Source organism: Benincasa hispida, chromosome 12, assembly GCF_027475165.1.
Source record: "Benincasa hispida cultivar pf3 chromosome 12, pf3_genome.v1.1, whole genome shotgun sequence".
Taxonomy (NCBI): Eukaryota; Viridiplantae; Streptophyta; class Magnoliopsida; order Cucurbitales; family Cucurbitaceae; genus Benincasa; species Benincasa hispida.
In genome coordinates, this window is record NC_143489.1 from 74,782,337 (window position 1) to 74,797,479 (window position 15,143).

General features: G+C 36.8%; 1 long non-coding RNA gene across 2 annotated transcripts; it reads right to left on the reverse strand.

The window, feature by feature from the left end:
• Window positions 1-3,482: 3,482 nt before the first annotated feature.
• Window positions 3,483-5,684, reverse strand: LOC150032192 (uncharacterized). 2 transcript variants are annotated; one of them, XR_016525162.1, is made up of 3 exons: window positions 5,352-5,684; window positions 3,845-3,978; window positions 3,483-3,600 (listed from the first exon to the last, which is right to left on the reverse strand). It is a non-coding gene; the product is annotated as an uncharacterized LOC150032192 (long non-coding RNA). The 2 variants fall into 2 exon arrangements; XR_016525161.1 differs by having other exon boundaries at window positions 5,219-5,684.
• Window positions 5,685-15,143: the final 9,459 nt, after the last annotated feature.

The following is a 15,143-nucleotide window of genomic DNA, read 5'->3' on the forward strand; positions in this document are numbered from 1 at the left end:
CTAGCCAATTTATTGTTATGCAAACTCTCATAGATCACAAATGCCAAGACTTCTAAATTAAGACAATTTCATTCCAAAGAATAAGATAGAACATATTTATCTTGATGAATCAATATCAAATATTAAAAAAAAAATACTTTTTTTCTAAACACAAGATTTTATTCACTCAATCTAATTTTGATAAATTTCTCTGGTTTTGTTTCCATGATTGAAAAGGATTTAAATACCCTATTTAAAGAACACAGTTTTGTTACAGGTGCAAAAAATATGGAGAGGAGTTATAAAACATCCCACTCTCAACTGGAATAAAAAGAACTACCCACTATTCTGTAAATACAAACTGACTCAAAAAATTTAAAATACAAAATACAGAAAATACAACTTGTTGACATATGGAGAGTTGGAAAGCTAGATACATGGAGCATTGGAAAGCAGATATATAATGAGGTTTGTAAGTGAATTTAGTGAGTTATTTTAACCTCCTCCCTCAAACTCAATTGTGTTGATAACACATTGAGTAGCACAACTCACGAAATTTAGCTTCTGTCAAGAGCTTTGTAAGACCATCAACTACCTGCTGCTCCAATGGTACAAACTCAATTTATGTTGAGAACTTTCTTGCAGACAAAGTGAACATCAAGTTCGACATGTTTGCTTCTTGAGTGAAAAATAGGATTGACAGCTAATGAGAGTGCACTGATATCATTACACCAAATAATAGGTATGCATGTGTTCTTACATCAATTTCTTGAAGAAATACTTTTACCCAACTAATTTCTGCTGAAATTTGTGCGAGAGAACGAATGATATTCTGATTCAATACTCAATCGTGCAACAACATGTTACTTCTTGGAACTCCTTGAGATTAAGGTATCTCTAAGGTACACACAGTAGGTTGAGATTGATTTTTTGTCATCAAGATCACATCCCTAATCTACATATATATGAATATCTTGTAATTTTTAATGAACTAGATTTGGGAATGTAAAGTCCAAGCTCCTTAGTACCTTTCAAATATCTAAGTACACACTTGACTACTTTCCAATGTATATATTTGGGAGATTGTAGAAATTGGCTGAGTTTGTTGATAATGTATGATATTTCTGGTCTTGTATGTATGACATATTGTAAAGCTCCTATTGCATTTCGATAAATTGTGGGATTATTCATAGTGGTTCCATCATTCTTTGTGAAATGGCGTCCTGTTACAATAGGTGCGTTGCAAGGTCTAAGATGATTAAGCTCTAATCTGCCAAGGAAGTCATTTATGTATGTATTTTGATTTGAAAAGAAGCTCATTTTATCTCTATGAACTTGTATGCCTAAAAAATAGGATAGATCTCTTAAATCTTTCAATGCAGATTGTTGATTTAGAGCTGCAACAATCTTGTTAACTTGAACATCACAATTTCCTGTAATAAGAATGTCATCCACACAGACAAGTATATAAACTTTAACTTGAGTAGTGACAAGATAAAAAAGAGAGTTGTCAGCTTTGGAGTTTTTGATACCCCAACTCAATATAATACCTTTTATCCTCTCAAACCATGTCCTAGGAGTCTGCTTCAACCCATATAGAGATTTGTCTAGGTTGCACGCATAATCTGGATTTTATTCATCAACAAATCCTTCTGGTTGCATCATATACACTTCTTCATCTTATTTTCCATTAAAAAAAGGTATTATTGATGTCTAATTGTCTGATCTTTCAATCACAATTAGCTGATAAGGTCAAAGTGATTCGTATTGTTGATGATTTAACCATTGGACTAAAAGTTTATTTGAAATCAACTCTTGGATTTTTATAAAAGCCTTTAGCTACCAACTTTGCTTTGAGTTTTTGCACAAATTGCCATCTGAAATTTTCTAAGCTTTGAATACCCACTTGCACCCAAGTATATTAAAATTAGAGTAGGGTACTAGCTTCCATGTCTAATTTCTATTGAGAGCTTCCATTTTTTCTCTCATTGTTGTTGTTCATCTTATAGATTTCAATGCTTCTTTGGTTGATTTAGGTTCCTAAACATCAATATGAGTTTGTGCCACTAGGTAATTAATTTGTTTAGGTTTAAAGATGTCATTCTTGGATCTAGTTTTGCATAGGATGAGAGGGAACAATAACATTAATATCTTCTTGTGACACAATGGAATTGGCTCTGCTAAATGAGAATGATAATGAATAGAAACAGGAATTCCAATTCTGATAATATGAGATGAAATAGGGCTTTCATTTATAGTGGTAGGAGATGTTACTTCATTTATCTCATTAAATGTATATATAGGGACTAGGAGTAAGCTTATTAGAATATCCAGTTTGAATTTTGTTGGCCGATGGAATAGGAAAATTTATCGAGGAAACTATAGTCTCATAAGAATGTTGTTTTTCGACAGAATTTGTAAGAAAACCAAATTTAAAAGAAAAATCATGCTCTTTAAAGATTACATGTCTAGAGATATACATTCTATCACTAAAGGTTAGACATTTGTATCATTTATGAGATTCACTATATCCCAAGAAAACACATTTTGTGCCACGAGTAAGCTTTGATACCAACTTTGATTTTGATAATTTTCTCTTGTTTTGTTTTATTGATTGAAAAGGATTTAAATACCCTATTTACAGAACACAGTTTTGTTGCAAGTGCATAAAATATAGAGAGGAGTTATAAAACTTCCCATTCTCTACAGGTATAAAAATAACTGCCCACTCATCGGTAAATACAAATTGACTAAAAAATTTTGAAATACAAAATACAGAAAATACAACTTGTTGACACATGGAGAGTTAAAAAGCTTTATACATTTATCGTTCGAAAGTAGGGACATAATTAGATTTGTAAATGAATTTATTGAGTTCACTACTATAAAATTGGACTTTAATGTCGGTTTAAAACTGACATCATAGGGCTACAATGTCGATTGAAAACAGATATCAAATATCGTGTTATAAAAGGTCTTTAATGTCGGTTGTCTTTAATATCGGTGTTAAACCAACATTATAAGTGACCAAGATTTCGATTGCAGTCATCTTCAATATCAGTTTTCAACTAATTTTAAATACTAGTTTCAATGTCGATTTTCTACTGACATTGAACATTATCTTCATTGTTGGTTTTTCTCCTACTTTTTGTTAGTAATTGCTGGATATTAAATGTTTGTCGTCGTTTTGTCATTAAAAAATAATATATATATATATATATGTTATTTACGCACATACAATTCAATAATATTTCTCTTTTACCTTTATATGCACGAAACAAAATCTTAATTGTTTTTACAAATCCCCATTTAGTCATAAGAAAAATTAGATGATAATTTAATTCCAAAACTAATATGAAATATATTTTTCATCCAAATCAACTCCATATGGTTTTGACAGTAAATCCCTACGTATCAAACATGAAGTATATATATATATATTCTACATTAAACAAGTAGAGTATAAATGCTAAGTTACGCACAATAATGAAATTCAAAATAAATGAATTGTAAAATGGTTAAAATGACTAAAGATAAACTGAAGATAAAAGAGGAGGATCAATAACGTCTTCCCAAGTTTCTCTGATGTCAAATTTTTGAATCTAGACACTTTTCTCCCATCTACAAAGTAGATAAAACGACCATTTGAACAAATAAGTAACAAAATAAAACATAGAAACTTGAGGCTACAAAAATATCAAAGCTCTAAGGTTTGAAACTTACGTTTCTTTCATTCTTTCGGTTTACTATTATATACAAACTTGAGGCTACAAAGATATCCAACTTCACTAAAAGATAATATAAACATACTGAAGCATTTCATTACTGATGACTAATCCAAAGCCATGAAAGTTATTGTTCTAACCTTGCTCCAAGTCTCTTGGCAAGTCCCAACATATTCAATGTGCCTATCACATTTGTCTTTGTTGTCTAAACACCATATTTGCAATATGAATACAACCAATTTGATCTCCCAAAGAGTTGTTCAAACTCTAGTACCTAACAATAAAAATGAAACTGTGCTTCAATAAATATGAATACAACAAATTTAATCTCCCAAATATGAATACAACCAATTCTAACCAAATAATAACAGAAAGACAAGATGATGTAATAGAAACTTCCATTGTACCAGTTGATATCAATCCTGAAAACTAATGGCCTTTTACACTAACAGATGATATCAATCCATCCCAAATCTTTGATCGAAGTATAAAACAACACAACAGAGAAGAAGAAGACAACTACAAATAGACACACCCAACAAGTCCTACTCATCACTACATCCCACTTCCAAACCGTCCATCTTTTGGGGATATCATATCCCATCCATGCCAACACAACATTCACAAAATAACTCCCAAAACAAAACACACACACGATGCAAAACAAAAAGAAGGACGCGACACATATCATCAAACACCTTAGAAGCATAAACTCACTAATACATCATCTCTCCTTATATCCTCACCAAAAAACACTAGTTGAAATTCAAGTTCCAGGAAGAAGAAATATACAAACCCTAAAGAAAAAGAATACAAAAAAATTTCGATATGTATGAGCTCAAACATTTCACAAACAAAAACTGATACTCATTTGGCAGAAATCTACAAATATAAACTATTTAATCATTCATTCATTCACTTTTGATGAGACGCTTGTTCTGGTTTTGCACTGAGGACAAGCTTGATTGCGTTCTCCTATTTCATACTCATAGCAAGGTCTACAAACTGGAAAGGCACATTCAATACAATCAACAGATGGCTTTCCATCTACGGTGTATTTCTATCTCATCCCCACAGATATGGCAAATTCGCAAACAAATGAGAAGTCACAAACACAAAGGGAAGTTATCAGCAAAAGAATTGTAGCTTAGCAAAGTCGAAAAACTCATCAGTAGACAAACCAAACTGAAACCAGCAGCCCTATCAAAGCATATTACAGCTTGTACTTTCTTATCCGTTGCAATTGACATCTGCCCAAAAAAGTAATGTAAATATAGGATCCCCTATCAGAACCTCAATATAAAAAAATAAAATGCAATGAAAGAGCTCAAACCCATTTTGCAACAAAACATTTCGTCCAAAACTAAAAAACAAACATAAACCCATCATTTCCCATTCAAATTTCGAGCGAAATTCCAACTACAACCAGAACATGGGTGAATGAGGTCAGCATTTTACGTCAGAAGACAAATAAAACGAACACTCAAAGAATATGACTTGAAGCTCTTGTACACCTTCGTTTCAACAATGGAACGAAGCTCAAATGGCGTTATTCGAAGCTCGGTGAACTTGAAACAAAGCTCAACAACTCAGATATGATTAGATGAACATGAAACGACGCTCGCAGCTTGTGGATCTGAAACGAACCTGAGAACCTCGACGGTGCTGGATGGAACTGGGACGAAACTCAGATCTGCTTAGATGGGCATTAGACGGAAATGGAAAATGCGACGTTTGCGCTGTCCGAACGGGAACTGAGATTCACGGCAATGGAGAACGGAGTCGATGGAGATGTGAGCCGAACGGACGACAGCAGGCAGCGATTCCTTTGCACGGCGGTCGGCAGTGTTGGAAGTGGTTGGCGAGTAGTAGCTGAGGCGACTGAGCGTGAGGGTGTGGAAAACGAAGAAGAAGAAGATCGTGCAATGGGGGTTTCTACGCGTGAGAGAGAGAAATTTACTTTCTTTTCTTCCAAATCCTAATCTTTCATATATATTTTATATGTATATATACATATACATATAAACAACCTCCACACAAATCTTCTAAATTGAAATTAATTCCTTAAAAAAAAAAAAACTGAACTTTTAATGTCAGTTTTAGATCGATATTATATGTATACCTATAATGTCAGTTTCAAATTGACATTAAATATTCACTTTTTTAAAAATAAAAAAAAATAAAAATAACCAACACTGTATATCCAATTTTAGTTTTTTCAATCAATATTAAAACGTAGATTTTTTGTAGTTGTTATTTTAACTCATTCGATAAATAGTTTGCTCAATTCTAACTTCTCGAATCGTTTTGGCATGCAAATCTTATCTTTAACACAAGACTTGCAAAGAAAATGATGAAGGCCTTTAGGCTCAATGACACAATCTCATTGAAATATTCAAAAAAAAAAATATGAATGATAAAGAAACAACATCAATGACTATTTACAAGAATCTTCAAAATAAACCCTAAAGTGACCCATCATCAATTAAAGGATGTTTGGCAGCTTTTCAACTTTCCTTGCTTTTGGGCTTCCCAGTAGCTCTCATGCTTCTTTTGTGCCTAATTTTTATTGATTAATGATACTGGTAGTGGAATATGATGAGAATGCTACAAATGTTTTAACCTAGTTGAGATATTCAGGTGTACATATTAATCCAAATTGTATCTCTTTAAAAAAAAAACTAAGGGTTGTAATTCTCATGTCTATCAATACCCAATAATTAAATTCTATCCTAAAACATTCAACAAATACTTTAAAACTGAAATTTACAATGAAATCAGAGAATTAATATCCACCAACCAAACCTAAAATTTATAACAATCCATGAGTAATTGATAACGGGCAGAAATGCACATTATTATAGCGCAAAGATATTAAACAATGTGGAATGCGACGATAAAAATATGCAAAATCGTGTCCAAAAGCATTAAAATAAGAATATTGTGATCGCATGCGCCCATCGCACATTAAAGCAACTAATTTACTTATTTTTTGCAGGAAAATGCGTTGGCGCAAATGAAATTTCGATCCAAGGAATTCGGTGTCCGCGTGCATTAAAAGATTACGACCCCAAAGCCATAGGATCGTATGTGCTCGCGAGAATTTGCTAAAAAAAGTGGCAGCATAAAGACGACGCATCAAGGTGAAAGCATAATAAATCATTATAGGATAGAAATCTGATGGCGGTCGAATCCAAATTTAGTGGACAAGCCGTTAACGACACACTGTAGCAAGTACATTCAACTTTTCGGTGACCATTAATCAGCGCATCAGACAAAAGATTTAATGACCGCCCATCATTGCAATCATTTGAGAGAAAAGCTTCTTCACTTTGAGTTCGATAAATACCGAAGGCCACCACCGTTAAAGGGGTTCGTAGTTCGGGTTTGACACAGTTCGCCATATACATAGAAGATAGATCATAGATAGCCGTTAGTCTGTAATTTTTATACTAAGAAGGCGGAGGCGAGCGAAGAGAATAAGGCACCGAGAGATCACTCCTAGATAGCTCAAAAAATTGCTGGGAGAAGCTATAAACAGAGAAAGGACCAACACTTGCGAAAGTAAGGATATTCTTCTGGACAGAGTAGAGTAAAGACAGTGTAAAAGCCTCAGGAAGCAAGACATTGCTACTAGGCTTCTTATCCCTACCTTCCATTATTGTTTTGTATTCTGACTTTATTTATAAAATGGAATTTGCTTCTCAACATCTGTTCAATCTCTTCATATTTCGCATGAGTGGCTAATTTTCCGAATGGGTTGAGAAACACTTAGCTAGGATGACCTAAGATCTTCACTTTATGTGATCATCTTGTCTTATGTATGCATCCTTCACCCTTTAGAGATACTTAAGAGAGTAGTCTAAAGAAAGAACCTAGACTTGAGAGAGTCAGGTTAGAATCTAAGCTTGAGAGAATCGGATTAGAAATTCATAAGCAAGAGATAGAAACGTAGAGATAAGTTTTGTTTGCTATTATGCATCGCATGTACCCTAGAAATAGGATATGATAGTATGCGGTCACTTTGTGTATATGTGTATCATTCATCATCGCTTAGAAAAAAATAGAGGCTTAGACATAAGTCCTATCAACATTATCGTATACATCGCATGCATCCAAGAAATAGGAACTATGATATTTGCATTAAGAGATGACATGCTATTATGTGTGTGTAGCATGATCGCATAATTTGAATGCAATCTTAGAAAGTGTTAACTAAATCCCTTCTCAACTAGTTCCCCGCATACTCATTGTAACTTTCGCTGTCATCAACTCTTCACTTAATTCCGTCGTATAGAATTTATACTTAAAACAACACACCAACAAACTTATTTGTTTTTGTCACTGCAAAGGAATCAAAATTTACTAACACATAGTATCTCAGTAGTCCCTGTGTTCGTCCCTGTGTTCACCGCAATTTTATACCATTATTTCATCACATTCATTATGCATCAAGTTTTTGGCGTCATTTCCAGGGACTACGGTAGTACATATTGCGCTAACAGTAACTTTTTTATTTTCTTTACAGCTTTCAACCTCTGTGCACTGCCTCTCCTTTGGTAAGGAAAGAAGCGGGTGTCGTATGAGCGAAGGACAAATTCCTAAGCCCAATTACAAATGAGAGATTGAAAGAACTTTCCGAAGAAGACGATGAAACAACCACCGACAACAACAAGAGAGAAATCCCAACATGGCGGAACAACCGGAAGACAGGGCAGCAAATGCAAACAACATCTTGGCAAACCCTATTATCCCGGCAAACGACTGCAATAGACCCATCCAGGACTATGTGTCGCCCAACCTCTATGATTTCTCCCCAGGAATCATGAGGCCAGCTCTGGACGGATCGAGGTTTGAGATGAAACCGGTTATGTCGCAAATGATTCAAACGGCCGGACTGTTTGGTGGAAGGCGAGGTGAGGATCCACACGCCCATCTTTGGAGTTTTATTGAAATCTTCAATACTTTTGTGTTCCCAAACATCTTAGTTGAGGAAGTTCGACTAATGTTGTTCCTATTTTCACTATGTGACCAAGCAAGGAAATGGGTTTATTCTCTCGAACCAGGGGAGATAATGTCTTGGGAACAAGTAGTGGAAAAGTTCATGAAGAAATACTTCCCCCTGACAGAGAACGCGAGAAGGAGGAAGTTGATTACAAATTTTGAACAGGATATTGACGAATCGCTCAGCAATGCCTGGGCGAGGTTTAAGAGATTGGTGCGAGATTATCCGCACAATGGCTTACCTGACTGTCTCCAAATGGAAATCTTTTATCACGGTTTGAACCCTGCATAGCATAAGGTTGCCAATGCGGCAGCAGCTGGAGGTCTGCTTGACAAAACGTATGATGAGGCCAAAAATATTCTTAATCGCTTTTCGAAGAATCACGAAGATTGGAGGGAAAGCGATCAACGACTTAAAATTAGAGAAGGTGACTTGAACAATGGGGCAATCGCATTCCTAGAAAATCAAATGAATGCGATGATGAATTTGATACAAGGCATCGCAATCAATAGCCCGGGATCACAAAGAGGGCAGGTCAATGCAATCGATCAGACGAGTGCAAGTTGTGCCACTTGTGGAGTGGCCCATCCGATGGAAGAATGTTCGAGGAATTCGCAATATGTTTATTTCGTAAAGAAAAATCCTTTCTCCAACACTTACAACCCTGGGTGGAGAAACCACCCCAATTTTGCGTGAAAAAATCAACAACAAAGTTATCAACCGATGGCATAAAAAGAAGGACCGCCAGGATTTTTCCCACGAAAAGTTGGTCAATCATAAAATCAAGCCAGCAACTCACAAGCGCCGCCATCTTCTTCTCTGAAGAACCTATTGAAGTAGTATGTTGAGAAAAATGAAACAGTACTCCAGAATCAGGCGACTTCAATCTGCAATCTCGAAATCCAAATAGGACAGATTGCAGGCGAGCTCAAAAGTAGACCGCAAGTGGCGATGCCGAGTTCTACTGAGCTCCCTCGCAACCCGAGGAACATGGGAAAGAAGCAATGTCAAGTTGTGACGTTGGAAGTGGAAAAACAGTAGCAGAAGAGAAAAAGGAGCCAAGTCGGACTAATCTAGTTGAGATGGAACCCCAGACCCCGTTGACTCAAGATGAACCAGAAGAAAATGAGATAATGGAACTAGAAGTTGCGTCCTCTTCTAAGCCTATGGAACAGGGAACCATGAAAGTATAGCTACCACCATTCCCTCAGAGACTTAAGAAGAAGAAAAATAATGAAGTGCAGTACCATCGCTTCATGGACATGTTAAAACAATTACATATCAATATCTCTTTCACTGAAGCGATTGAACAAATGGCAAAATATGCGAAGTTTTTGAAGGACATGGTGACAAAGAAGAGGAGCATAAGGAAGTTCGCAACAGTGGCATTAACGCAAAAGTCAAACACCATTATCCCACTGAAAATGCGCGACCTCGAAAGTTTCACGATACCCTGCTCAATTGGCAGGATATACATAGGTCAAGCGCTTTACGATCTTAGGCTAGTATCAACTTAATGCCCCTTTCAATTTTCAAAGAGCTGAATGTGGGGCAGCTGGTGCCCACGACGGTGACTCTCCAGTTGGTAGACAGGTCCCTAGTTTATCTAGAGGGAAGGTGAAGGATGTCTTGGTCCCAAATGACAAATTTATATTACCGAAAGACATCATCATTCTCGATTATGAAGCGGACAAGGATGTACCCATCATCTTGGGACGACCATTTTTATCCATTGGTCACGCTCAAATTGATGTGTACAAGGGAGAGATCACGCTGAGTGTGAATGGAAAGAAGCTCAGGTTTGATATTATTAAAGCCATGAAGTGTCTAGAAGAAGAAGACCTAATAGATTCTAACAATGAACCCAGTTATAATGAAGAAGAAGAGTCCGAAAAAGAAGATGAAAGAGAGGATGTGACCGCATCCGTAGCAACCTGCAATTCGATCGTGGAAACGACAAACAAAGAAGAAAAACTGACGTTGAATGAAGAAAAAAAAGCACAACAACCATCCTTGGAATAACTACCTACTGTGGAAATAAAAACCTTGCCAAGCCACCTGAAATATGTTTTCTTAGGACAAAACGAAACTCTTCCAGTAATAATTTCCTCTGCGTTACAAGAAGATCAAGAGAATGCATTGCTTAGCATCCTGAAGAAGTACATAAAAGCAATAGGATGGACGCTAGCAAACATAAGAGGAATCAGTCTCGCATATTGCATGCACAGGATACGTCTCGAAGAAAACTAAAAGAGGTCTATAGAGCCTCAACGCAGACTATACCCTGCGATGAAAGAGGTTGTGAAAAAGAAGATAATCAGATGATTGGACACAAGCATTATTTATCCAATCTCTGACAGCACATGGGTTAGCACCGTGCAATGCATGCCCAAGAAAGGAGGAATGATGGTAGTCCCAAATTCTAATAATGAGTTAATACTAATGAAGACCATCACGGGCTGGTGGATCTGCATGGACTACCGCAAACTCAATGCGGCGACGAAGAAGGATCATTTCCCCCTACCTTTCATTGACCAGATGCTAGACCGCCTAGCAAGAAATGATTACTTCTGTTTTCTGTACGGATATGTGATAACGGGCATAAATGCACGTTATCATTGTGCTAAGTTCTTAAACAATTTTGGATTGCGTTGATAGAATATGTCAAATTGTGTCCATTAAGCATAAATTCTATAATATTGTGGTCACATGCGTCCAATGCATTAAAGCAGTTGATCTTTATATTTTTTTTGTAGAATAATGCGTTAACGCAATGCAAAGAATGCGATCATAGGAATACATTGGTCGAGCGCAACTTCACTGCAAAACTTTGCATTGATCGTGCTCGTAAACATCCACCCAAGAAGAATCACTACAACATGGTGGGCGCATCCGGACGAAAGGATAATTAAGATCGATGGGACAGAAAGCTGACGGCAGTCAGATCCAAATTAAGTTGACAGTCGATAACGGTCACAAAGTACATCTAGCTTTATCGGTGACAATTATCCAGTGCGTTAGTTAGGAATTAAAGTTGTCCCATCTCTACAACCAGGAGAGAGAAGCCGCCTTTCAACTTTGATGCCCTATAAATACCAAGTGCATTCTTCAAAGAAGGGGTTAAGCAGTCGATTACTTCACATCACTTTATAAGTTCACACCTATGTTTATAGTTTTCTTTTCCATTTTACGGCGGAGCTAGAAAAGAGTGGTGACACCGGAGATCGTCCAAGGTGGCTCGAGAGAGAACCTTGGGGCATAAGAGCAGAGAGCGGTTGACTCTCACGAAAGCGAGAATATCTTTAGAGCACGAGTAGAATGGTGTAACGCTTGGTGGCAAGAAATTGCTCCAGGCTCTTTACTATATTTGCATTGTTATTTTGTACTTCATTTGGAAGTTCTATTTCTACATCTGCTCACTCTCTTAATATGCATGAGTAGCTAAACTAGTTGAATGGGTTGAGAAGAACTAAGCTAACATGATCTAGGAAGTTTATTGCTTGCGATTGTCTTGTTTTATGTTGTGCAAAATACCCCTTTAGAGTTACTCGAGAGAGAATCTAAAGAACGAACCTAATGTCTCGAGAGAGCTAGGTTAGAATCTAATTTGAAAGAGTAAGATTAGGCTTGCATAAACAAGACATAGGGACTTAGAGATAAGCTCTGTTTGTCAACTTGCATCGCATGCATCCTAGGAATAAGAGTGATATTATGTGGTCGCATATTTGCATGAATGTCATGTTGTCATCGCATAAATAGAGATAAAGGTTTATGAGTAAACCCTATAGACTTATCGCATATTTATCGCATGCGTTCTAGCCTTAGAAGCTGTGGCATTCACGCCGAGAGGTGGTTTACTATTGTATGCATGTTGCATGATCGCAAAGCATGAACGCAACCTAGAGTGTTAACCGAAACTCTTCTCAACCTGTTCACCATATATTCATCGAATTTCCCGTTTGCCAACTCTTTTCGAATTCTGCTGCATTTATTATTATTTTCATCAATGCAACAACCACCCAACACTTGTTTATTTAATCGGTCACCGCAAGTTTTCATAAAAAATCTCCAACGTAATTATTTTCATAAGTCCCTATGTTCGACCCTGGAACCAGGAAACTCAGAGAAATTTACACTTAGATTCCGCTGAGGAAACTTAAGTGCACAACGCTATCCATCAACACATATCGTCCATATTTTTCACATCTCATAAATCTAAGCATCAAGTTTTTGGCGCCGTTGCCAAGGACTTCGGCAAAATAGTTGTTAACGTTAATTTTTGTGAATTCTTTGCAGAACTCTTAATCTCTGGCGAACTACGACCCGAAGATTGAGAGAACATGCGGGCTACAACCAAATCATGATTGCTCTTGAAGACCAAGAGAAAACCACATCCACTGCCCCTATGGAACGTTTGCTTTTCGACGCATGTCGTTCGGACTATGCAATGCGCCGAGCACGTCCCAGAGGTGCATGATGGCCATCTTCTCTAAATATCTTGAAGATTTAGTGGAAATTTTTATGGACGACTTCTTAGTGTATAAACAAACTTATGAAGTCTGTCTAAACAATTTGGAAAAGATATTGAGAAGATGTGAGGAGACAAATCTTTTGCTGAATTGGGAGTAGTGCCACTTCATGGTGAATGAAGGTATTATGCTTAGGCACAAAGTTTCCAAGGAAGGGCTGGAGGTGGATAAGACAAAGATTGAGGCCATTGAAAAGCTCCCACCTCCAGCAAATGTGAAGGCTGTCAGGAGTTTCCTGGGACATGCAGGATTTTATCGTCGTTTTGTGAAGGACTTTTCGAAGATTGCTCGACCATTGAGTGCATTGCTAAAGGCCGAGATAACATTTGACTTTGATGAACAATGCCTCAACGCATTTAAAATGCTAAAGAATGCATTAAAATACTGAAGAACGCATTAACTGCACTTGTGTTAATCGCACCTGACTGGACAAAGCTATTTGAGCTGATGTGCGATGCGAGCGGTTACACGATGGGGGCAGTGCTAGCACAAAAGAAGAAAATAATGGTACACCCCATCGCATATGCGAGGAGAACCTTGAACCCTGCCCAAACAAATTACACTACCATTGAAAAAGAACTTCTTACGGTGATCTTTGCGCTGGAGAAATTTAGAGCTTACTTGCTGGGATCCAAAGTAATCATTCACACCGACCACTCGACAATCAAATATTTAATGACAAAGAAAGATGTGAAGTTGAGGTTGATTCGACGGGTTCTCCTCCTTCAAGAATTCAACATGGAAATCATTGATCGCAAGGGGAGGGAGAACAAGGTTGCGGACCACCTATCAAGATTAGAAAATCCGAAAGTCAACCGCAACCAGTTGAAGGTGAACGCAACTAATGACATGCAAAAATGCATGTCATCTTAGGCCTTTTACTTAAAATTATGAAGGTTATTAGGCAGAATATGCGGCAATCATGATAGAAATTCACGAGAAAGTGAGCTTGCGTCGATTAGCATGATGAATCTCAACTAACCCGTTATTTTGCATTTATTATGTGTTCAAAGTTCTATTTTTTGTAGATAATGCAGGAAATGAATACAAACACGAAAACCGGACCACCACATAGAAGACTGCATATGGAGAAACTCTCCATCGCAAAGGCAAATGTATCGATCAATGCATGGATGTTGCGGTAATTAGTCATATGCGTCCATCACATGGGAGTTGTGCTCGCAAGCGATTGCGGTCATCATGTAGAGTTGCGGTATTAATTGAATACGGCCATTGAATGATTGCGGCTACGTGACAACACATTCTAATGAGATCAATGCAAGATGGAATGGACGCATCAATGCATCGACCTCGAGAAAAACCAAAAGATGATGTTTGTAACGATATTTTTTTTATATCTTTAACTTTAAGCACGTGGAAAAATATGAATATGAAGTGCTATATACGCTCAAGTGCTTGCGGTAAAGACATTACTATGCGATACTACATTCTAATTATATGCGTTGTTAATGAGTTGCTTGTAGTATGCAATGAAATAGTGTGTGTCACAAGTTTCCTTGCGCTGAAACAAAGTATAATTCCAACGCAAATTTCTCAAAATGATCCGAGGTCGAACACGGGAATTTTTTTCGTTAATGCAATACTTATCTGATACATGCGACCGATTTTTAATAATGAATAAAGAATGGTGGTTTATACAGGAATATAAATTGCGATGAAATAAAAATGCGTAAATAAAGTAAAATCCTAAGCTAATATGATACAAGATACAAGATACATTATACATGATACTGAGGTCGAGAACTGATTGTGAAGTTGTATAAAGAATCGATGTATGCAATGGAAAGTCTTTATGAATGAAGCAGAAAGAGAAAGAGTAAATAGTAAAAACATCGCAAGTTTGTCAATTGCGTTAAAGACACAACTAAGGTTCCACTTTCCCTT